Raw genomic sequence first — 25,333 nt, 5'->3', positions numbered from 1 at the left:
GAGAAGAGGTTTTGCAGCGGTGGCTGACGAAGAGGTCCTGTGGAGCTGGGATGCACCAATGAAAGAGGAACACATCGGAGAAGTGGTTCCGCAGCGGCTGGTGCCGAAGAGGTCCTGTTGGAGCTAGCTGCTAGACAAGCAATAAAGCACCGGAGACAGAACAACAGGATGACAAGGGAAACAGGAGCCAGGACTTGGATACGTCTAACCAGGAGAAGAGACCTGAAGATCGGGCACTCATCCAATGCAGGAGGTGCCTTTTATAGTGGATCTGCAGTAGATTGATGTCCAAAACCTGAATGAATGAAAATGCCGGGTCCACGCATGCGCAGAACCCGGGAAGATGGCGGCCGCATTAGAGACCGTGGCGTTCGTCCGGAGGGGAACAGTCGGGGAGAGAAGGTAAGTAACCGCACATCTGATCAGCGGGTCTGAATGGTGACAAGTTAATTGAGGTCCTGTGTCCCTGTTACCAAATTCCATCTCTACACCATTTTACTAGACAAGCAATTCCTCACCTGTACCAGGAGGTTACAAAAAAGAAAAGTATTGGGCTACAAAATGCCATTCTACCAACTGTACACTTAACCACAGATATGTAGACAAGCTGAACTGGGAAAAATAAAGATTATATGACTGTGATAACCCACTGGGTTGGTGAATCGTCTCCAGCAGCAGGAACAGCAGAAGCATCTAACAAACAACACCAGGGGGTAAATGTATTAATCCCCGGTTTTGTCAACTCCCGCGAGTTCGTCGTCTTCGCAGCTTAAATTTAAAGCGGCAAACTTCCCTTTACAAGGCAGCGCCGCTTTAAATTTAAGCGTTGGAGACGCCGAACTCGCGGGAGTTGAAGAAACCGGAGGTTAATACATTTACCCCCAGATCTTTCAGAGTCAGGCTACTCTGTGTATCACCTGCTTAACTAAGAGGCATACCATTGACAACCTGTTTGAAAAACTAAGGGATGTCATTGCAACATGGCTTATCCCGCTTGAGCTCTCCTAAGGATATGTCATTTCTGATAATGCCACCAATATTGTTAGAGCATTATAGCGGGGAGAATTCCATCACATTCCCTGTTTTGCTCACACAATCAACTTGGTGGTACAGAGCTTTTCAAAAAGTGACAGTGACATGCTGGAGATGAGGTCTGTGTCCCAAAAAATTTTGGGTCATTTTAGGCATTCTGCAACAGCATATGGGAGATAGCAGCAGCTGCAAGAAGAATAGAATTTGAGGGCGAAAGAATTTTAGTCCTGCACAGTGGAGAATACTATCTGTGTTGTGCAAGGTGATGAAAACACTGGAAGCAGTCACGTGTGAAGTGAGTTCAGACATTGCTAGCTTGAGTCAAGTGATTTCCCTAATTAGACTTTTGGAAAAACAGCAAGAGAAATTGAAGGAGGAGATGAAAAACAGGAATTACGTTAAGTATGTCGGACTTGTAGATAAAGTACTTTATTCGCTTTGCAAGGATCCAAGAGTTAGCAACATCTTGAAATCGGATAACTACATTTTGGCGACTGTGCTTCAAACTAGGATTAAGAGCTATGTGTTCTCTTTCTTTCAAACTGACCCAGATATCAAGAGTTGCAATGAGCTCCTGTCAGCAAGTTTACAGATCAGTGGTACATGACACAACAATGTCTCCTCCTTCAGTTTCTCAGGCAACTGCTGCTAGGAAAATCTTAGCTTTCCCAAGAGACCCAGTGGTGATGCAGATGAGTCAGCACAAGAATTGCCCAAAAATCGTGGCACCTCTGCCGTAACTCTCCCTGCAAGAGGCGCCATGACAGCAGCGACAGGTCCCAGGATAGGAAACCGAGAGCGGACCGTCACCAATGGCTGCAGTCGCTCCAGGGACTGAACCCCCTCCAGCAGGCCACATCACAGCAAACAATGGGGCAACTACTACGAGAAGGGGAAGGAGGAGATGTTGAGACAGAGACAAGAAGCTATTATAGCCAGGTAGGCAGTGTGTGTAATCCTGTGCATAGCGCACCAGTCAATGCAGTCACACTGTAATAGTCAAAATAACTAGCTTGCTAAACATATGCTATAATAAATGCACACTAATCTACATTAGTAATATCAGGTTGACTCATTATGAAGCTTGGGGCAGAAGGCAGTTTACTATACTCTATGATTATAAACCTCCCCTTAGGACGACATACCTGGCCCTTTAATTCATTTAAAGCCCCCTTTTCTTCTGTCTTGGAACAACTGCAGTCACAGGTTTGTATGTAATATGTGTACACTATTGCTATGCTGTTTATGTCCCTTACATAGAAAATTAGCAGGGGTTATATGTACAAAACATTTGCACTGTACCCAAATTAAAGGATTTGGTCACAATTAAGAATCATACCCCTCTTATATGTAATCATAGTTGGTAACTATTTTCCAGGGACAGTGGTTTAAAGGATATTTCTCAAATTTCACCACACTGACATGAAGGCATGCTGAGACTTGTAGTTCCAAAACAGTTGTAAAGGCATAGCTTGCCTAATCATACCCTGTTTTTCCATTTCTATACTATATGCTAACTACAGTTACTCGTGAGAAAAAAAACATGTCCTCAATGTAGTAAGCAAAAATAGCCCTGTTAACTGTAAATAGTAGAATACATTTTATTCACACCGCTATGCTCTCTCCTATTTCCATTTGTTTTCGTGTATTGGTAGGTTATACTTCCTTGTATAATGTAATAAAATTAGTTTTGTAGTAGCGGAATGGGAGGGGAGGGAATATAGAACGTTTAGGGAACAGGGGAGGCAATCTATAGTTAAACAAACCAGGGGAAATCACATAATACAGTGAAATTGGATGAAGAGAATCATTAGGACAATTAAGTACAAATTTCACAGTGTCTGTAATTTCCTATTTTCTTTTTTTAATGATATAAAATATCTGCAGCATCACCAGTTGATCGTTTTATGGAATCATCGAGCTTTAACTAGAGATGAGCGCACTCGGATTTCGTGAATCCGAGTCCACCCAAACGTTTCCGATCCGAGCTGGATCCGAGACAGATCCGGGTATTGGCGCCAAATGAAAACCTGAAACCGAGGCTCGGAGTCATAATCCCGCTGTCGGATCTCGCGATACTCGGATCCTATAAATTCCCCGCTAGTCGCCGTCATCTTCACTCGGGCATTGATCAGGGTAGAGGCAGTGGCGGATCCAGGGGGGGGGCGATCGGGGCAGTCGCCCCCCCTAGCAGGGGCTTGCTGCCGGCGACTGCACATTGTGTGCAGGTCCGCTCGGCAGTGACAATGTGCTGCCCGGCTGCTCTGATTGTGTTTTAAACACAATCGCAGCAGCCAGGCAGCACATTGTCACTGCCGAACGGCCCTGCACATAGTTGCCAGCCGCCGGCAGCCTTAGATGGCAGAAAGGGGGCGGGGCCTAAATCCCCTTCCCCCACCTAAATCGCCCAGGCTAAAAAAAAATTCTAGATCTGCCCCTGGGTAGAGGGAGGGTGTGTTAGGTGGTCCTCTGTCCTGGTAGATCTCGTGCTGTGCTGTTTAGTTCTGTGCTGTGCTGTGCTGTGCTGTGCTGTGCTGTGTTCTGCAGTATCAGTCCAGTGGTGCTGTGTGCTGTGCTCTGTCAATTTTGAGTTCAGTGGTGCTGCTGGGTCCTGTGCTGTGTCCTGTTCAGTCCAGTGGTGCTGTGTCCTGTGCTCTGTTCTTCTAAGGGCATAGTTATTTCCCCATTATTCCCCATTTTCAAAAAAAATTAAAAAAAGTTATAAAAAAAATACAAAAAAATAATTTTAAAAAATAATAATTACAACAAAATTTGCAAAACCAATCCTGCAGTATAAGTCCATTGGTACTGCAATATTACCAAGTTCACACATTCAGCAGTAAAAGTCCAGTGGTACTGCAATATTACAAAGTTCACACATTCTGCAGTATCAGTCCAGTGGTGCTGTGTCCTGTGCTCTGTCCTTCTGAGTTCAGTGGTGCTGCTGGGTCCTGTGCTGTGTCCTGTTCAGTCCAGTGGTGCTGTGTCCTGTGCTCTGTGCTTCTAAGGGCATAGTTATTTCCCCATTATTCCCAAGTTTTTAAAAAATAAAAAAAAACTTTTAAAAAAAATATGAAAAAAAAAATTATAAAAAAAAGTAATTATAACAGAATTTGCAAAACCAATCCAGCAGTATAAGTCCATTGGTACTGCAATATTACCAAGTTCACACATTCTGCAGTATCTTGTGCTACATATAATGGAGACCAAAAATTTGGAGGATAAAGTAGGGAAAGATCAAGACCCACTTCCTCCTAATGCTGAAGCTGCTGCCACTAGTCATGACATAGACAATGAAATGCCATCAACGTCGTCTTCCAAGCCCGGTGCCTGATCTCCTAGTACAGGGCATGTAAAACCCAAAAAGCCCAAGTTAAGTAAAAGTAGCAAAAAGAGAAACTTAAAATCATCTGCGGAGAAACGTAAAGTTGCCAATATGCCATTTAAGACACGCAGTGGCAAGGAACGGATTAGCCCCTGGCCCGTGTTACGATCAAGTGTCCTCAGTGCTCTAAAAAATGCGGTTTTACCCACTGTCCACTTAACCACGGACATGTGGACAAGTGGTTCTGGGCAAACGAAGAACTATATGACTGTGACAGCCCACTGGGTAGATGCATCCCCTTCCACAGCAACAGCAACAGCTGCATCAGTAGCAGCATCTACAAAACGGCTGCTCGTGCAAAGGCAGGCAACATTGTGTATTACAGGCTTTAATAAGAGGCACAACGCTGACAACATATTAGAGAAACTGAGGGAAATTATCTCCCAGTGGCTTACCCCACTTAGACTCTCATGGGGATTTGTGGTGTCAGACAATGCCAGTAACATTGTGCGGGCATTAAATATGGGCAATTTCCAGCACGTCCCATGTTTTGCCCACACTGTCAATTTGGTGGTGCAGCATTACCTCAAGAGTGACAGGGGTGTGCAGGAGATGCTTGCGGTGGCGCGCAAAATTGCTGGACACTTTCGGCATTCAGCCAGTGCCTACCGCAGACTAGAGGCATATCAAAAAACCATTAACCTGCTATGCCATCACCTCAAACAAGAGGTTGTGATGCGCTGGAACTACGACATAGGCAAAGGAGTGGGGATGCGCCTGAGTCAAGCGCAGTGGAGACTGATTTCCGTGTTGTGCAAGGTTCTCCAGCCGTTTGAACTTGCCACACGAGAAGTTAGTTCCGACACTGCCAGCTTGAGTCAGGTCATTCCCCTGATCAGGCTGTTGCAGAAGCAGCTGGAGAAAGTGAGGGAGGAGCTGGTAAACCATTGCGATTCCACTAAGCATGTAGCTCTTGTGGATGTAGCCCTTCGTATGCTTTGCCAGGATCCGAGTTTGGTCACTCTTTTAAAGTCAGAGGAATACATTCTGGCCACCGTGCTCGATCCTCTGTTTAAAGCGTATGTTGTGTCTCTGTTTCCGGCGGACACAAGTCTACAGCGGTGCAAAGACCTGCTGGTCAGGAGATTGTCCTCTGAAGAGGACCGTGACATGACAACAGCTCCACCCTCATTTTCTTTCACATCTATGGCTGCGAGGAAAAAGCTCAGTTTTCCTAAAAGACCCGCTGGTGGGGATGCTGATAACATCTGGTCCGGACTGAAGGACCTGCCAACCATTGCAGACATGTCTACTGTCATGCATTGGATGCTGTCACAATTGAAAAAATGGTGGAGGATTATTTTGCTGACACCATCCAAATAGACATGTCAGACAGTCCATATTGTTACTGGCAGGAAAAAAAGGCAGTTTGGAAGCCCCTGTACAAACTGGCTCTATTTTACCTGAGTTGTCCCCCCTCCAGTGTGTACTCGGAAAGAGTTTTTAGTGCAGCGGGGAACCTGGTCAGTGAGCGGCGAAGGAGGTTGCTTCCTCACAACGTTGAAAAAATGATGTTTATAAAAATGAATAATCAATTCCTCAATGAAGTACAGCACTGCACTCAAGATAGTACAGAGGGACCTGTGGTTGTGGAGTCCAGCGGGGACGAATTGATAATGTGTGAGGAGGAGGAAGTACACACTGTAGGGGGAGAGGAATCAGAGGTTGAGGATGAGGACGATATCTTTCCTCAGTAGAGCCTGTTTAGTTTGTACAGGGAGAGATGAATTGTTTTTTTGGTGTGGGGGCCCAATCATTTCAGCCACAGTTGTTTGGTAGGCCCTGTCGCTGAAATAATAGGTTTGTTAAAGTGTGCATGTCCTATTTCAACAACATAAGGGTGGGTGGGAGGGCCCAAGGACAATTCCATCTTGCAACTCTTTTTTTGCCATTATGTGACTATTCAACAGTCGTTTGCCATGTTCAAAAAGTAAAACAAATAGTCAACAAATTCAAAAAATTAAACCAAAAGTTAAATGCCCTGTCATAATTTAAAACAAGAGGTATTGACGTGCTAGAACTACTGTAGTGTTTATATGTTATAAACACTACACTTGGAAGTTGGAGGAGGTATTGTGGCCCCGGTACCAACTTTAGTACCGGGGCCACTCCACTATGCAGTCCAGATAGAGGTGTATCAGATATTAAACAACGTTGACTGTTGCTGCAAAATTTTTAACTAATATTGTGGGGAACACTACACTACGCAGTCCATAAACTTTTTGGGTGGAATTCCGACCCGTGGAGGGTTTTTTAATTATATTGTGGCCCCGGTAAAAAATTGTGTACCGGGGCCACCCCACTACGCAGTCTAGAAACTTTTTTTTTGGGAATTCAGACCCGTGGAGGGTTTTTTAATTATATTGTGGTGACCACTCCTCTACGCAGTCCAGGTACAATTTTTGGTGTAATTAAGACCAGTTGATGGTTTTCTTATTATATTGTAGGGACCACTCCTCTACGCAGTCCAGATACAATTTTTGGTGTAATTAAGACCAGTTGATGCCGGTTTTCTTATTATATTGTGGGGACCACTCCTCTACGCAGTCCAGATACAATTTTTGGTGTAATTAAGCCCAGTTGATGGTTTTCTTATTATATTGTGGTGACCACTCCTCTACGCAGTCCAGGTACAATTTTTGGTGTAATTAAGACCATTTGAGGGTTTTTAAATTATATCGTGGTGACCACTCCTCTACGCAGTCCAGGTACAATTTTTGGTGTAATTAAGACCAGTTGATGGTTTTCTTATTATATTGTGGGGACCACTCCTCTACGCAGTCCAGGTACAATTTTTGGTGGGATTCAGACCATTTGAGGGTTTTTAAATTATATTGTGGTGACCACTCCTATACGCAGTCCAGGTACAATTTTTGGTGTAATTATGACCAGTTGATGGTTTTCTTATTATATTGTGGGGACCACTCCACTACGCAGTCCAGAAAGATACCTCGTTCCAACGTTTTGGACTAATAACAATATTGTGAGGTGTGAGGTGTTCAGAATACACTGTAAATTAGTGGGAATGATTGTTATTGAATGTTATTGAGGTTAATAATAGCGTAGGAGTGAAAATAAGCCCAAAAACTTGATTTTTGAACTTTTTATGCTTTTTTCAAAAAAAATCCGAATCCAAAACCTTAAATCCGAACCAAAACCTTTCGGCAGGTGTTTTGCGAAACAAATCCGAACCCAAAACCTCAAGCAAATCGGAATCCAAAACACAAAACACTAGACACCAAAAGTCGCCGGTGCACATCCCTAGCTTTAACCCCACCCCACATACGCAGATACAACCTCCCTCCCCCCAAAATTTCGTCTTCATATGCCATCAACCATAAACAAAACAAACCCATAAGAGCAGATGTACCTTTAAAAAAGACATAAAGCAAAGTGTCCTATAACTGGCAGAATGGAGCGCACAACTCCCATATACGGAAGTAATTCTGTATTTTACTATCGTCCATGTTGTATGTCATTGGTGTTTTTTTGATTGTTTTTTTCCAGACGTCTAAAAGAAAGGGAGAGGATAGTGGAGTTGGGAGCCCCAGAAGTTTGGGGTCTTTCACCAAAAGATCCTGAACCTGAGTAAGTCCTTTTACACCATTTTGTTTGTTGTAAGTCATTGTTAGAAACTCCTTCTGTTTTATGCTCATCCCTGTGTGTTTCTACAGCTCAGATGAGCACACGCCTGTAGAAGAGGAGGAGAAATGTAAAAAATCCAGCAGCTCTGACTCTTCTTCTGAAGGTAGGTTCATGTAAACCTCATCTTTTCCTTTACACACTATATTATTCTGGATTCATTTAGCTTTCTTTGTATATTTTGGAGTATTTTTTTCTTTGTGTATGATTTTGCAGAAGAAATGAGAAAAAGTCATCAAGAAAAAATCATGACAAAAAAGACTCTACAGACAGTGAGAGCAGCTGGGAGTCTGAAAGCAGTGGTAAATGTTACTTTTCATCAAGTGCCCTTTGTGTCTCAGTGATGTCACTGGTTCATAGTGTCTGCTTTCTCGTGTACAGTGGTTCAGCCCAAAATACGGCTGCTTTCAGTTTGTGCAGGCAGCAGTGTAGGATTATGCATCACACTGAATTATTTGTAGTTTTGCCTGTGCAAACACGTTTATTTTATTACAATGTTATGAAACAAGACGCTGAAATAACTTAATATCTTTCCTTGATGGGTTTTCAACTTTTGCTCACATAATGACATGCCAGAAACCTACAGTAAGTTGCTAGGAATCTTTACATATAGGAGTTCTTCAGATTTGAGACTAAACATAGTTTTTAATGTTATGTAATGTTAATGGTTACATGTTTTTATCACTATCTTTGATGTACTTATTAAAGAAGAGAAGAGAATATACCTTTTATTCATCTGCAGATACAGGAACGCTGCCTTGCGTTCCAGCTGTCTGAAACCGGAAGTTCGGCATTTGAAACGCAGGCTTGCGTTCCACGGTATAGGAAGTGACAGGGGAACTTACTGGGACCAGCTGAAGTTGGTGGTGCACCATCCTCGGAAGGAGGGAGCTCTCGCTTTTAGCCCTGGAGGGCTCAACAGACTCTGGCACCTTTGTGAAGAACCTTTGGGACATTCTTTTAGAGGTATTTTTCATATAATTTTATCTACATTGCCCACGGCATTGACATCGTTGGGATTGTTATTTTTGTTTTTGCGGTGCCTTCTGTTTATTTTACTGGAGTTTTTTCTCTGTTTTTCTTCACTACATATTCCCTGGAATACTTTTGAGATATTTTACTTTATATCCCTATATATGTTTTTACTGTTTTTAGCTGGATATTTGGGATCTGTTCACCACTCCCCATTTTTTTCTACCCAGTTTTTCAATAAACCCTCCTGGTTTCTATAGAGTGTTCAGACTTGTTTATTTATTCATTTATTTTTGTTATAGTGTTGTACCTCATTAGTAATCATATCATTGGGATTAGACATCTCTTCCACTTTTTAGCACCGTGGGTCATCATTGTTTTTTATTTGACGAAATGTTATGCATGAAGTAAGTGATGAACTCAAATTTTTGCTTATAACCTGGTTATTAGATAAGTTGTGTAACTGTTGCAGTTTTATGTTGATTTTGCTTTTGTTACTATACTGTTCTTGTTAATAGGTGGGTTTAGTGTATTTAGTTATCTAAGAGTGAATTGAAAGGACTTTGCATGATTTTCATGTCTGTTTGTAAGTGACCAAGGGCTAGATTTACTAAGCTGCTGGTTTGAAAAAGTGGGGATGTTGCCTATAGCAACCAATCAGATTCTAGCTATCATTTTGTAGAAGGTACTAAGTAAATGAAAGCTAGAATCTGATTGGTTGCTATAGGCAACATCCCCACTTTTTCAAACCCGCAGCTTAGTAAATCTAGCCCCAAGGCTGAGACTATGTCTGGGATTTGAATAAACCCAAATCTCAGACTGTACCTCGTGCCTCATGCCACTGAATGAGATTCCCACAAACATTCCCTTAAGTGTGTGATCATCCATAAGGGTCCACCAAGCCCTATTTCAGTGCCCTGAATGTGTAAAGTAGAATACCTGCAGTTTCAGATTGCATCGCTGGTGAAAGTGGTCAGGTAATTGATGAGCTGATCGCACGGGATCAGACATAGTCTAAATTAGTGTGAAAGACTGTATCATTTCTTAGAATACAGAGTAAACCATAAACTAATCCTACTGGGATTAGATATAGTGATTGAGTGACCTATGAGAAGTGTAAATTGTTACTTATTGTTACGGCTCACGCCCCAGGTATCAACTCCTAGAACCGCTTCAGAGGTCTTCGCCTATAGGAACCACTTTTCCCGTAGAGCTAGATGCGCTCACAGGTATTCAGATGCCCCCAGGTCTTGTACTCTAGTTGTAGGAACTGATAACCTGAGAACGTAGCGCAGGTGTTCACACAGAGGTGGAGTGAAGATCCCGGCAAAGGTTTTGAGGGTCGCCGGCAATACAGTAGCGTCTAGGTCCAGGCCAGGGGTCAAAAAGGTCACAGGCAAATCAGCAGCGTCTAATTCAAGCAGGGGTCAAGGTCACAGGCAATCAATCAGCTTCAGAATCCAGGCAAAAGTCGGCAACAGAAGAGAGGGAATATCAGGAACAGCAACACAGCAGGAATGTTTGCTAGGAAGCAGGGACTATAACTGGCAGGGAGGATTGCCCCTTCCTGCCTTATATACTAGCATTGGCCAATGAGAAACGACTGAGGCACAGGGAAGAGTAATTAGCCACGTAGCTAATCCCTAATTTGCGCATGCACCCGGCTGCCCTGGATGCCGGGACGCGGCGCTACACAGAAAGAGCGTCCCGACCGTTGCCTTGGCAACGGCCGAGACAATCTGGAAGTGACGTCCCGGTCGTCATGATGACGGCCGGGATGTTGAGCCACGGAGGAGAGCGAGTCGCAAGCAGTGCCCACAGCCGTCGCAGCTCGTGACACTTATCATTGTAAATTCTACAGTCTGGCAAGACCTAGGGGTTCTGCATAATTTTATAAGAAAACTGTGGGGTTCTTATACTCGCCATATTATGTAAAGGTAGAATATAATTTTGGGGCAGAACAACACTAGTGTGGTAGAATTCCCTGCGGGGTCACCTACCTTGATAATGTTTCATAAATATGGTCACAGAGGATGTAAGCATGTGCATAAATGGAACTCTTTGATGTGCAAGACAAAAAGCCCATTTCATATAGAAGAGACATTTGACATGTATGTGTTAAGACAACTAGAGAAAAAATTACTAAACAAGACCGGATGTTGTAACAAATATGCTATACAATTATGTATTTTAAGAACACTGTATGGATGAATCCATCCAGAGGGGGAAAATTAACTTTACTGATGCCCCCCCCTATGAAAACGAGCAACACACCAAACTATACCCAGTAATACCGAAGGGAACAGAACCAGAAGAGGTTTTCATCCTTCCATTGTTCATGCTCACAACTTAGATGTGCCAGCTTAAGCCAATAAAGTAGCTGAAGCATCAGGGAGAGATGTAACTTCCACTCCTCTCTCAGACTAATAGAAAGTGCTATTTCCCCTTTATTGCATACAGACAGATGCAGCACTTTCACAGTGGGACCGAATGTCGCCACAACAATCAGCTGCACACAATCCTTTTGCAATAAGCCCCTTGTCACAAATAGCCACTTCAGAAATACCTTTAACAGGTGTCACTATGGGAGCACAGGGCTTCACCACTGGAACCACTGGGAGTAACACCATTGCAAGGGCATTATTTGGTACCCCTAGCAATCAACCTGACCTTACTACCCCTGTCAGAGTCGTAATGGGACCTAACCCACAAGCAGGCATAGGAGGGCAGCCTGATTTAATACAGTATGATTACCACATACCATGGACAGCCAGTGATCTCAGGGCAATCCGAGAACAGTGTCCAGACCCTACCAAATTTCCCCAAGCATTATTAGAATATTTGCAGTTTGTAAGGCAGGTTCAGAAGCCTAGTTGGGAAGATACCCTGCAATTGTTAACCATTACATTGGGCAAACCAAAATATGAGGAATTTTATTGACAAGTAGGGTGGACTTCACTAACAAAATGTGAAACGACGAATGCGTTTGAAGAAAAATGGACTCAAATCAGTAATAACGTTAAAATAGTCTTCCCTAGCATGGTTAATTGGCAAGCTATATCTAGCCTAAAACAAGAAACGAAGCAAACCGTAGATGAGTACTACAATAGCCTTCTGACAGCCTTTAAAACATATGGAGGAGATACTAAATTAACTGATTCCTCAATACAGCCAGTTATGAGAAGTACCTTTGTTGCAGGACTGCTTCCAAAAGTACAAAATATGCTTAAATCTGCAGAAATTTACTGTCCAGCAAAAGACTTACCATCCTTGTTGCGCCTCGCTAAACATCATGAAAACACACTCATTGAGACAGAAACTAAACAAATAAATAGGTTGATGGCATTACAGCTAAACGATTTAGAAGATAATACAAAGCCACATAGACAAATTCAATGCTATAACTGTAACTTGGTGGGGCATATGGCTTATAAGTGTAGAAGACCTCGCAGACAGAGACATGATAAAGATGTCTTAGAAAAGAAACCCCAGAAGGAATTCTTAAATTCCCCTGCTTGGTTTCCGCAAGAGCAGCAATGAATTTCAGGGGTGTCCCCAGTTGTCAACCTTCAGACAGTCATTCCCTTGGCATCCAAAGAACCTATGTTAAATGTGAACATAAATGAACAAGATTACCCATGTGTGATGGATACTGAGGCCACCCTATCTGTGCTTAATGTTCCTAATGAATCTGATTTTTCTCTTTCAGGTGAAACTGTAACAGCTATTGGAGTTTCTAACACCCCCCTAACACTCTCTAAGATTACACCTACTAGGGTTACTATAGGCTCCATAACAGCAGAACACTAATTTCTGCTATCTACAACAGCACCCACAAACCTATTGGGTAAGGATTTGTTATGTAAATTTGGATGCACGATACAGTGTTCACCTGGTGGTGTGTTTTTACACATTCCAGAGAAACATCTTGCTACTGCTTATGTTCTCATGACTCAAGGACCACTTGAGGCCCCACCACAATCAAATTTTGATATTGCAGACTTCCTTACTCATATACCAGATACACTGTGGTCACAGGGTCTAAATGATGTAGGTAAAATGTTGTACATTAACCCTATTAAAGTCATTTTATCGCTTACCAATAAAACAATGTCCAATGCGATTGTTGTAGTTCCAATGCACAAAGATATTTAATTGCAAAATATGGCAAGATTTACAGCAAGCCATCATTATGCAGTACAGATGTTACAATAATGCAGGAAAGTATAAAAACACATTTTCTAATGAGCTTCACCCAGGATAAGATAACATCATATCGTCTGTGTGGTCAGGATCAGAGATAGAGGCAGAACAATGGCCAGCATGCTTATATGTAGCTTCAGTATAGAAAAAAGAAAAATGTTGTCCGGCGCTCAGAAACAAACAGAATTTAAAAATCACTGTGTCAGCATAAACATAAAGGAGAATTTTGTGCACAATATAGCTATATTGGGGTTAAGCTCACCTGCCGGACGTCAAGGAATCTCCTGTAGGTGAGTCCCTAAGCTAGTGATACAAACTTACATTCAGGGTGTTCCATTTAAAACCTTCCCCTGAACCTCCAGCTTATAAAGCCTGCAGCACCTTTGTAGGGAGTGGTCAACTCCCAAAAAACTAGAAAATAGTGAAAGGAAAAAAGGGCGCTTCTTTAAATTAATGAAATGTGTACAAGTGTATAAAATCATTTGAAACGGCAGTTAAGGACAAATAGGACCAATGTGCAAGTGCAAATAAAAGAAAAATGTTGTCTGGCGCTCAGAAACAAACAGAATTTAAAAATCACTGTGTCAGCATAAACATAAAGGAGAATTTTGTGCACAATATAGCTATATTGGGGTTAAGCTCACCTGCCCTATAGAAAAAACACTGATGTTACTATGTATACAGATAACACTTAGTGAGGTCTTCATTGGTCCAGGCTTAATGATATTCCAGATGCCTGCTGGTCATAGGTCAGTTCATTTGATACTTTCAAAGGGTGAGGGGCAACTTTCCCCAACTATTGTCTACGTTTTCCCCCAGAATAACCAGTTCAAACTGACCCATACACAAAGTACTTTTGAGTATTAATCTCATATTGCTTATATCTTGTGACCGCTAGATGCAATCACTACTCTGTTCAAATCGGGTTAATGCTGGTGAAATATACTTTAATATGAGACCAAACTCTTTACCTTTTAAAACACCTGAACCATAAATACCTTTACTATAGTATTATCTATGCATAAATAAGCAATCTAATACATTTTCCTAATAAATAAATGTGGATTGTAACCTTAATAAATTTGTATTATTTACAAGTGTAAGTGCGAATGTAAATGTGTGTTATGAATTTGTGCAATTGCATCATAACACGTGGCATATTAATCACAATTGCATGGTAAAACAATAATAATCAATTTGGTTTGCTTCATTCAATTATTTGACTTCGACAACCCCATTGAAATTAAGATTGACACTTCAAAGCATCTACCCCATATATTGCAATACCCTTTAAGGCCAGATGCAGAGCAGGGTATTCAGCCAGTTATGGTCGACCTGTTACAACAAGGGATTATTATTCCCACCTCCAGCCCTGTTAACACGCCTATTTTTCCAGTAAAGAAGGTGGGGAGGACCGCTTGGCGCTTCGTTGAAGATCTAAGAGCAGTTAATAATGTTGTCATACCATCTGTTCCAATAGTCTCTAATCCAGCCACCATTTTGACTCAAATCCCACCACAGGTCAGCTATTTTTCATTAATTTTATCTTTGTTCTGCATTTTTTAGGATACCAATACATCCAGCTAGCCAATACCTTTTTACCTTTACATATAAAGGTCAACAGTACACATGGACACGCTTTCTACAAGGCTATTGCAAAAGTCCGTCGCTGTTTAGTCAAGTCCTACTTCGCCAATTGCAAAACTTTATCCCTAAGTTCGGCTCTACACTAATTCAATATGTAGACAATCTGTTCTTATGTTCCCCAAATGCTGAAGTACCTGAACATGACACGTTGGACCTACTTATTTTTCTAGCAGAAAATGGTCATAAGGTATCCAAAGACAAATTACAGCTGTGCAAAACACATGTTGAGTATATTGGTCTATGCATATCACCAGTGTCGGACTGGGGCATGAAGGGCCCACCGGGGGACTGCAACGCTAGGGGCCCACAAGAGGGGGTGTGGCCAGCCATCATAGGGGCGAGACCAGACACTAGAGGGGGGATTGGTCAGCCCACGAAGGACAGTTAGCACCATAGTGTAGTATATAATGAATGCAGTGTGTGTATAAAGAGTACACAGTCTTGACCTGCCCCTTAGATTGGGCAGAACAGTCACCAAAAATCAGGATTGTCCCACTAGTCCAGAATTGGCTAACCTAAGGCACTCCAGGTGTTGTGAAACTACAAGTCCCAGCATGCTTTGCCAATATATAGTAGCTTATTGCTGGAAGGGTATGCTGGGACTTGTAGTTTCACAACACCTGGAGTGCCACAGTTTAGTCAAGCCTGCACTAGATGCAGAACATTTGACAGACTGTTCTACCTCTTCTTGTCACTTTTACCACCTGTAGCTGCTGGTTTCTTTAGTTGCGGCTTGTCTGGATCCTGGAATGTTGGGGGTACATTTTGAAAATTCCAACCAGCCCCGGCGTTAAATCAATAGGACCCACAATTAATACTTAGGCCTTCCTCCAGCCCCAACATTAAAGTAATAGTATTCCCATTTAATAAACCTGTTTTCCTCCCTCCAGACAGCCCATGCAATAAATTAATCGCTTTTACGTATAATAAATATACCTATTTCCTGCAACCGTCACTACCATTATATAATTCATATTCACATTTAATAAATAGACCTCTTGCTCCTCAAACTCAGCCCCACATTCAATTAATAGCCCCCAAACCACCCCATCTTAAATTAATAGTCCCGACTATAAAATTAAATTGCCCCACCTTCACCCTACAAACAAAATTGCACCCATTATTTAGCCACCACCTACCACACACACATTACATTGCCACAAGTCCACTGTGCCATCACACACACATTACTGTGCCCCTTAATCACCATGCTGTGCCTCCTTATGATCACACTGCGCCCACCATGCTGCTTTTGCTCCCTCCTTCTCCTGGCCCCCCTTCATCACCCTGTGCCATACTGCTTTGGCCCCCCTTCACACTCTGCCATGCTGCTTTGGCCCTCCCTTCTCCTGGCCCCCCTTCATTACCCTGTGCCATGCTGCTTTTTCTTCCCCCTTCATCACCCTGTGCCATGCTGCTTTTGTTCCCCCCTTCTCCTGGCCCCTCTACATCACCCTGTGACATGCTGCTTGGACCCCCCTTCACACTCTGCCATGCTGACCTGGCCCCCCTTCACACTCTGCCATGCTGACCTGACCCCCTTCACACTCTGCCATGCTGACCTGGCCCCCCATTCACACTCTGCCATGCTGACCTGGCCCCCCATTCACACTCTGCCATGCTGACCTGGCCCCCATTCACACTCTGCCATGCTGACCTGGCCCCCCTTCACACTCTGCCATGCTGACCTGGCCCCCCTTCACACTCTGCCATGCTGACCTGGCCCCCCTTTTACTCTCTGCCATGCTGACCTGGCTTCCCTTCACACTCTGCCATGCTGACCTGGCTTCCCTTCACACTCTGCCATGCTGACCTGGCTTCCCTTCACACTCTGCCATGCTGACCTGGCCTCCCTTCACACTCTGCCATGCTGACCTGGCCCCCCTTCACACTCTGCCATGCTGACCTGGCCCCCCTTCACACTCTGCCATGCTGACCTGGCCCCCCTTTTACTCTCTGCCATGCTGCCTTTGCCCCTTATCCCTCTTTCATCCTTGTCACAATTTCCCTCTTTCATGTCCCTCATTATTCTCTGCTCATTGATCTGTAAAAAAATAAAAATAAATGACAGGCTGGCTTGGGAGCGTACTTACTTACCTGTGCAAAGCTCCGGCGTCCTTTCTTCATGCTGCTCTGGGTGGCCGCGGCTGGATTAAAGGAACCTGAACTCTTCCTCACCTGTTGAAAATAAAAAAATACACTACCACGCAGGTGCAGAGAGCCGCGTCTGGGCTCTCTGCACCGCGCAGTAGTGTGGTTACACAAAGTCTGGTGTATCCTTCTGTATTTAATTATCGCAATATGATAAAAGATAATTATCTGCTTTCAGCAAATACCTAAGAATAATTGATCGATTTATCATATATTGGCTATTCATAGTTTTGCAGTGTATCACATTCTTTTCTTTAGGATTTTATAATGTCCTTTCTTTAAAAAAAAAAAAAAAAAAAAAGACAAATTATACTTTGGCATTTTAAATTTCCTCTTTACTGAGAGTGGTACAAAGGTAAGTAAAATGTCACACTGTCCATCATTATAATCTTGCTTTCAATTATATCCTTCAGCCATTTTTCTCTGAATCTTGTCTTGTCAGGTCTATAAGAGAAAATAAAACACAGATCAGAAACTGCAATTGGTACACATGCTCCCTCTCTGTGTAACCTAACTCCAATAAGAAAATAACAGAATGTTGTGCTTTTTCAGCCAGAACATGGAAACTTGAAGAAAAGGGGAGATTTGGGATGGGTTAATGAGTTATTAAAAATGACTATACTAGGGGGTATATTTCAATAAAGAAGGTTATATACCACCACACTAAGTATTCTTTTTTTATTGTTTCCTAATTATTATTTATACATTACTTATCCAGACTGATATTTATATCACTTATTATAATGGTGTCATATAGCTGGATTGGTGCACCTCTACATGTAAAATATGAAGTTTAGAAACACGTATATTGAAGAAGAACATGCTTAACAAGGGCACTCAGTAATAATATAATTCATTAAAATATACCTTTTATTGATTTCATTTAAAATATAGTATTCCCATCATAACCTAAATGTCGTAGGCAGCGAAATAATAAAAGAAGAAAAGAAGAAAACAAGTAATGAAAATAAAGATTAAAATAAAGATCTTAATGAAATGGCATTTGGTGCCAAGCCTCGCTATGTTATGTTATTATTGTATATTAAAATTAAATATCATTCATTATTGATACTCATGTAATATAAATCCAAAATTAACCAGAATATCAGTAAATAAATTCAGATTGCTGGATGACAAGGTTAATATTAATGCTGTTAATCATTGATGGAACTTATTTCTCCATTCTTATCATAATCAATAATACTTATGACATACTAGTATACCTATTATGAGGAATCAGTTGATGGAACTTATATTAAATTTTTTTATGTAACAAGTTCTCCTTAAAGGATAATGTTGGTTAATATCGTTTATTCAGTATGAGTTGTTACTTAGCAATCAAGACATTTAGGGGAGTATTCAATTGTTAGCGTTAACGGGAAAAAACGAGCGCTCAAAAAATCTTAGCGTTAATACGGTAATTACTCGCAAAATTTCAGCTCGCAGCCCCCTGAGCAGCGAGCTGAAATTCCGCGAGTAAACTACCGTATTAACGCTTTTCGAGCGCAATATTACCGTATAAACGGTAATATTTTTTGAGCGCTCGTTTTTTCCCGTTAACGCTAACAATTGAATACCCCCCTAAGTCTAGAGAGAACTAAGTTTCTCTTTACCACTTGTATAGTGCTGATTATCACTGGATAAATATCAGACCTAATTAACTCTCTGGTTTTAGGTGATATAAGTTTCTATTATAGTTGTCTCTTTATTCATAAGGTTTTCAGTTCAGAGTGTCTCTATACAATAGGAATGATGTTCCTCTAGTAATAGGATTATAATTTATTTCTCCATTCTTATCATCATGGTAATATTAGTCAGTCATTTAAGACTTATATCAGATTGATTGATACAATAACTGATTATCCTCAAAAAATTGTGTAGGTTTAGTGTTATTGATTAGATATAGACTGTTACTATTTATACAGCAATCTCAAAGTTATTGTAGCCTAGGGAAATTGAATTCCTGTGTCACTAATCCGATGCTAGATTTAATTATGTACACGCCATAGCTTAATCAACATTCTAGCATCAGGTGAACAGATTCTTTTTTCTTATTATCCCTTGGCCAATAGGATTTACAATTCAATACGTCTCTATAGATCCGATTATCATTATAGCTTAAGGAGGGTTAGATATCCTTTGTTATCACTTGTCCGGTGCTAGCAATTGGCATGTAAATATCATGGCTAGTAAACGCTCAGACGTCGGGTAATCTAAATCCCGCTGCCCCCTGCTAATATGATTTTCATATAATATGTCCCTATAGAGCAGTATCAGTGTCCCTCTGCATCACTATAGAGCGGTATCATGCCTCTCTGGTAATTGGATTATATTGTATCACAACAAATTATAAGGATAGCATGAGATCTTATTCTAACATAGCGAGGCGCACGCCGACGTGCGTTTCGCTGATAGTGGTGCCGCAGGGAATTTCTTGGATATCGGCTTTGCCAGGTCTCTTGGAATCCATCACATGAAAATCAACTCGGCAATCACTGTCTGCGGTCTGGATGGAGGTCCTCTACCCGGAAGCAGGATTTCCTCCACGACCCCGTCATTACAACTTACAGTGTGGTCTCTTCATTCCGAAACCCTGTCTCTCTATCTCATTAATTGCCCTTCTGTTCCCCTAATCCTGGGTCATCCCTGGCTCCACTTCCATAACCCAGTTATCGATTGACATCTAGGAGAAAATGTTCGCTGGAGTACCCATTGCTTTCAAAATTGTCTGACCTTGTCTCTCCGGTTTCTGGAGCCTCTATCGGAACAACTTCCTCCTGCTTACTGTGAATTCCAAGATGTGTTTTCCAAGAAAGTGGCCGATTTACTGCCTCCACACCGTGACCTTGATTGCGCCATTGATCTAGTACCAGGACCCAAATTGCCCAAAAGGAAGGTTATACTCCCTTTCTGGCCCTAAGACTAAGGCAATGCAGGATTACGTGGAGGAAAATTTATTGAAAGGGTTTATTAGACCTTCAAAATCTCCAGTGGGAGCAGAGTGTTTCTTCGTGTCAAAAAAATATGGTAGTCTCCGCCCGTGCATTGATTTCTGCGACTTGAACAAGATCACCATTAAAAATACATACCCGCTTCCACTCATATCAGTCCTGTTCGACCAGCTGAGGGATGCTACCATTTATTAGAGATGGGCGGTACTCTCCCGCCCGTTCGGATTTGAAATCGAGGCAAAACGTCATTGTGAAGTATTCGTTTTTCAGAGCGAGATTTGAAAAGCATAAATACCAGCCTCCACAGCAATCCATCGCCATTTGACAGAGGGAAAAAGCAGGGTTAGGTCCCACTGGCTATATCAGCGCAGGGACAGTGCAGTAATTGGACACATTATTGTTTGTATTCAATACCATTGTAATCTTAATACCAGTTGTTACAGCAGTAAGAGGAGAAGAGAGGAGGTTTTTTTTTGTTCAGTTTCTGCCACTCCAAGTGCTGTTGGGGTGTCCTCCATTCTTTTGAATACACTTTTCTGCCTGTCAAAAAAGTCCTATTTGGCAGCAGTGTAAAAAAAAATATATTTAGCACTCCCAATTGCTTTTGGGGTGTCCCCCATTCGTTTGAATACATTTTTCTGCCTGTCAAAAAAGCCCTATTTGGCAGCAGTGTCAAAAAAATATATTTAGCACTCCCAATTGCTTTTGGGGTGTCCCCCATTCTTTTGAATACATTTTTCTGCCTGTCAAAAAAGTCCTATTTGGCAGCAGTATCTAAAACAATTTGTAGCACTACAAGTGCTTTGGGCTCAGAATGGACTCAAAGCAGTCCACATATGAGCAGAATCAGCAACCAGGTTCTGTCAACAGTCCTGATGGTAGTGTTCCTAGTACGTCATCCGGGAAAGGCGATGTCAAAGTACACCGTCTTTTTAAATCAGGAAAAAAAACTCACACCAAAAAAAATAATATACCGTGTTGAAGCGAAAAAAAAGTGTAACTGAGGAAAAGTTAAGTGCCGATAAAAAAAAAATGGCCAACATGCCATTCTACACACACAGTGGCAAAAAGAGAATGAGGCCTTCGCCTTTCTCTATTAGTGGCAGATCCAAAAATGTTACCGAGCCTACAAGTGGTGCACAACTACTGTTACGCGTCAAAGCCAAGCTGCAAGATAATAGTAAGGCATTAGAGGATAATGTTTGCTCTGAATCAGAAATGACAAGAATCCCTGTGGAGAGTCCATCCAACAGTGGGATGTCTAATCGTGAGCATTCTGATAATGTACCCATAAAGAAGGGCCCTTTCAGCAGTTCTGCTGATTTGTGCCTGAACAGCCCGAGTGTAGCCGGTGATACACAAATTGAGGATGCCACTTTGGAAATAGAAGAGGATGAGGGGGAGATTTGTGGAGGTGTCGAGGGCGCTAATGAGGATGTTGATGGGGATGAGGTTGTTTGTGTCAGTCCTGCACCAGTGGCAGCAGTTCTGGCACGTGACAAGAAAAAGGCCATTGTCATACCAGTCCATCCTCACTTGGTGATACACCAAGTGAGGATGACACTTTGTCTTTAGAAGAGGATGTGGGGGAGATTTGGGTATCCGACGATGAGGATGCGGTTGATTGTGTTAGTCCTGCAGCAGTGTGGCTCCAGTGGCAGGTGGGGTTCTGGCACCAATATGCACTTTCCAAACACAAGCAGGGATGACGCAGGGGACAGAGCACAACAGTTTAACATCTGGGCTGGTTTGAAAGATTTTTTTTAAAAATGTGTGACCTCCAACCAATCCTACTATTAACATGCAAAGGATGGTGGAGGGCCTATCAGGGATTAAACTGTATTTTTACTAATTTGCACTCATAAGGTTTGGGTGTAATATACACCCAAAGACGAGTGCCCAATTTCTAAGAGTCATTAATGAAGAGGAAGACAAGCAGGCTTGTCTATAGAATTTGCAAGACCAAGTAATTTGAATTCCAAAAGTGGTGCACAACTACTGTTACGTGTGAAAGCCGAGCTGCAAGAAAACACTAAGTCCAATCCCTGTGGAGAGTCCATCCAACAGTGGGATGTCTAATCATGAGCATTCTGATAATGTACCCATAAAGAAGGGCCCTTTCAGCAGTTCTGCTGATTTGTGCCTGAACAGCCCGAGTTTAGCCGGTGATACACAAATTGAGGATGCCACTTTGGAATTAAAAGAGGATGAGGGGGAGATTTGTGTAGGCGACGAGGGCGCTAATGATGATGTGGATGATTAGGATGCAGACGGATACCAAACTGCCTTTGTCCATTTCTTTTAATATTCTAATTCTACAGTCTATGCAAGCTGCTTCTTTTCTATTTTATTACAAGTGGATGGGGGGGGGGTCTGATGCAGACAGATACCGAACTGCCTTTGTCCATTTCTTTTAATATTCTAATTCTACAGTCTATGCAGGCTGCTTCTTTTCTATTTTAATACAAGTGGATGGGGAGGGGGGTCTGGTGCAGACAGATACCAAACTGCCTATGTCCATTTCTTTTAATATTCTAATTCTACAGTCTATGCAGGCTGCTTTTTTCTATTCAACTACAAGTGGAGGTCGGGGGGGGGGGGGGTCATAGACAGCCCCCAAACTACCTTGGTCCATTTATTTTTTATATTGTTCAGTCTATCCAGGCTGCTTTTCTTCTATTCAACTACAAGAGGAGGGCGGGGGGTTTCATAGACAGCCACCAAACTACCTTGGTCCATTTATTTTTTATATTGTTCAGTCTACCCAGGCTGCTTTTTTTCTATTCAACTACAATTGGAGGGCGGGGGGGCTATAGAGACAGAAACCAAACTGCCTTGGTCCATTTCTTTAGATATTTAACTATAAGTGTAGAGTGTAATATACACCCAAACACTATGGCTGCATTGCCAATATGCATAGATGGAGAGGAAGACAATCTGGTTTGTGTGTAGAATTAATGAAGGCCTACCTACCAGGAATTAAACTGGTTTTTTTTTGATAATTTATTAGCTTTACAATTACATTACTTATCCAAGAAACAGGTGGAGCACTAAATTTGGTTATTTTACGCCCAAAAACATTGTTTTTCCAACAAAATAGCAAAACAAAACCAAAACCAAAACACGCAATGGCGGTTTTGCAAAACCAAACGGTAATCCAGATCCAAAACCAAAACCAAAACATGGGGGTCAGTGAGCATCTCTACTATTTATACCAAGATTGACCTTTGGGGCGCTTACAACCTCATACGCATCAGAGAAGGCGATGAGTGGAAAACGGGGTTCAACACTCAATCTGGCCATTATGAGTATTTGGACATGCCTGTGTAATGCGCCTGCTGTCTTTCAAGATCTTATTAATGAGATTCTACATGATTTCCTTGGACAATGCATGGTAGCTTATCTGGATGACATTCCCTACCACATTGGGATATGTAATAGTCCCTGTAAGGACTATCTATGAGCAATAAAACCTATTCTTCCTACAAATTCCTGCATAATGCCTATTATCTTCTGTAATACTGTGACCTACAGATAAGAGCTGACTCTCTAATCCTGCTATCCTACAGTCCTGATCCAAAGGAAGCGGTCAGGAGGAAACAGCCACAGTCACCAACAAGAAGATGCTGCAATAGCTCTACACAACCCCAGATATGAGTGGTTACAGGTGATGGTGATGGAACCTGGTGGTGGCAGCGATTAATCTACTGTAACTAGTGTGCTGTTGGTGGGTGTCTGGTGGCTGAGTTACACCAGTAGGAGCAAACAGTAACTGCAGCTTACTAATGGTAAAAGGGAACCACAAGAGGAACTTCCTCATCCTGCTGCTCCTTAACATTCATTGCTTCCACCTTTTTCTCATCTATCTCCACATCCACCACTGAAAAGCATTTATTATTACTGTACATGAAAGCATACATTATTTTTGTTTCTCTGAAAGTCTCAAAACAATAGAAAAAAGATGATCCTAAATTGATTGGTTGTAGGGCAGAAAGGAACATTTCCTAGTAATTACTTACTTCACAGCGGATGGACCGCGACAGTCGTCTTAGGTATCTGTAAACAAAACACATATGTTGATACATGAAGGACGATTTTGTTTTGCACCATTTAGAAACTTTTCTATAGACTGCACAGTTATCACTCTGCAGAAAAGGCACTTTTCTGTGTAAATGTACTGCATAGCAGCCAATTCATGACTCCCCTGCACACTGTCCCCCTTCAAAACACATACTCTGTCCACCTTTCTGCACGCTGTAGCCCTCAAAATACACTCTGCCCCCCTTTCTGCATAAACACACGCTTTATCCCCCCTTTCTGCATAAACACACACTCTGTCCCCCCTTTCTGCATAAACACACACTCTGTCCCCCCTTCCTGCATAAACACACAATCTGTCCCCTCATTCTGCATAAACACACACTCTGTCCCCCTTAAAATACTCTGTCCTCCCTTTCTGCATAAACACACACTCTGTCCCCCCATTCTGCATAAACACACACTCTGTCCCCCCATTCTGCATAAACACACACTCTGTCCCCCCTTTCTGCATAAACACACACTCTGTCCCCCCATTCTGCATAAACACACACTCTGTCCCCCCATTCTGCATAAACACACACTCTGTCCGCCCTTTCTGCATAAACACATACTCTGTCTCCCTTTTCTGCATAAACAGACATTTACTTACCTGTCCTCTCTTTCTCCAGCAGTCAGCTCTTTGTTCTGCAGCTAATCACTGACACAGTCGGCACGTGATGATGACATCACGCCCAACTGCCAGTGAGGAGGGAGGGGAGGGGAGGGGAGGAGACGGGAGAGAGGGACCGTGTGTAGGAGAGGGGAGGGGTGCTCTGTGTGCAGGGGGAATCAATAGTAAAAACGAAAAAAAAAAAAGTTAAAAAAGATCTTACATGCTGCCGGCTTTACGCCCCCCCCAGGTCCCAGCGCCCCCTGATCAGCCTATTGAATAATCAGGCCATGGTGGACAGTGTGCAAGCCCTAACAAGAGATTACTGTATATGGCTATCCACGACCCCTTAACACCCTCAGACATAACCAACTATCTAGCAGCTCTGAAACTTCCAGCTCGTAGTCCAGTCCAAGCCCACATGTTATTTGGACCTATTACAAGTCAAGAACTACTATTGGTAAAGACAACAGTACCCCATCGGGTATCAGCCATGGGCTTCATAGGTTCACCTTGAAATACTACATTTTATTACAGAAACAGCTACTTCCACTAATGGCCAAGCATTCAATAATAACCTGCAGACCTCAATGAGTACCAGACATTAGCAAAAGTACACAAACAATATACTAATTACACATTTATTAAACACCATAGACC

The 25,333-nt window shown here is 42.3% G+C and overlaps 3 long non-coding RNA genes across 3 annotated transcripts in view; 1 reads left to right on the top strand and 2 right to left on the bottom strand.

The window, feature by feature from the left end:
* The window catches only part of LOC142112057 (uncharacterized), a 63,005-nt gene that overhangs the window by 27,132 nt on the left and 10,540 nt on the right, over nt 1-25,333 (bottom strand). The window lies entirely within an intron of this gene.
* LOC142112058 (uncharacterized) lies at nt 7,952-8,165 on the top strand. Its single transcript, XR_012681141.1, has 2 exons — nt 7,952-8,005; nt 8,092-8,165. It is a non-coding gene; the product is annotated as an uncharacterized LOC142112058 (long non-coding RNA).
* LOC142112060 (uncharacterized) lies at nt 17,346-24,750 on the bottom strand. Its single transcript, XR_012681144.1, has 3 exons — nt 24,674-24,750; nt 24,003-24,039; nt 17,346-17,476 (listed from the first exon to the last, which is right to left on the bottom strand). It is a non-coding gene; the product is annotated as an uncharacterized LOC142112060 (long non-coding RNA).

This window comes from Mixophyes fleayi (genome assembly GCF_038048845.1).
Source record: "Mixophyes fleayi isolate aMixFle1 chromosome 9 unlocalized genomic scaffold, aMixFle1.hap1 SUPER_9_unloc_2, whole genome shotgun sequence".
In the NCBI taxonomy this organism is placed as follows: Eukaryota; Metazoa; Chordata; class Amphibia; order Anura; family Limnodynastidae; genus Mixophyes; species Mixophyes fleayi.
This window is presented reverse-complemented; position numbering and strand designations above follow the sequence as displayed.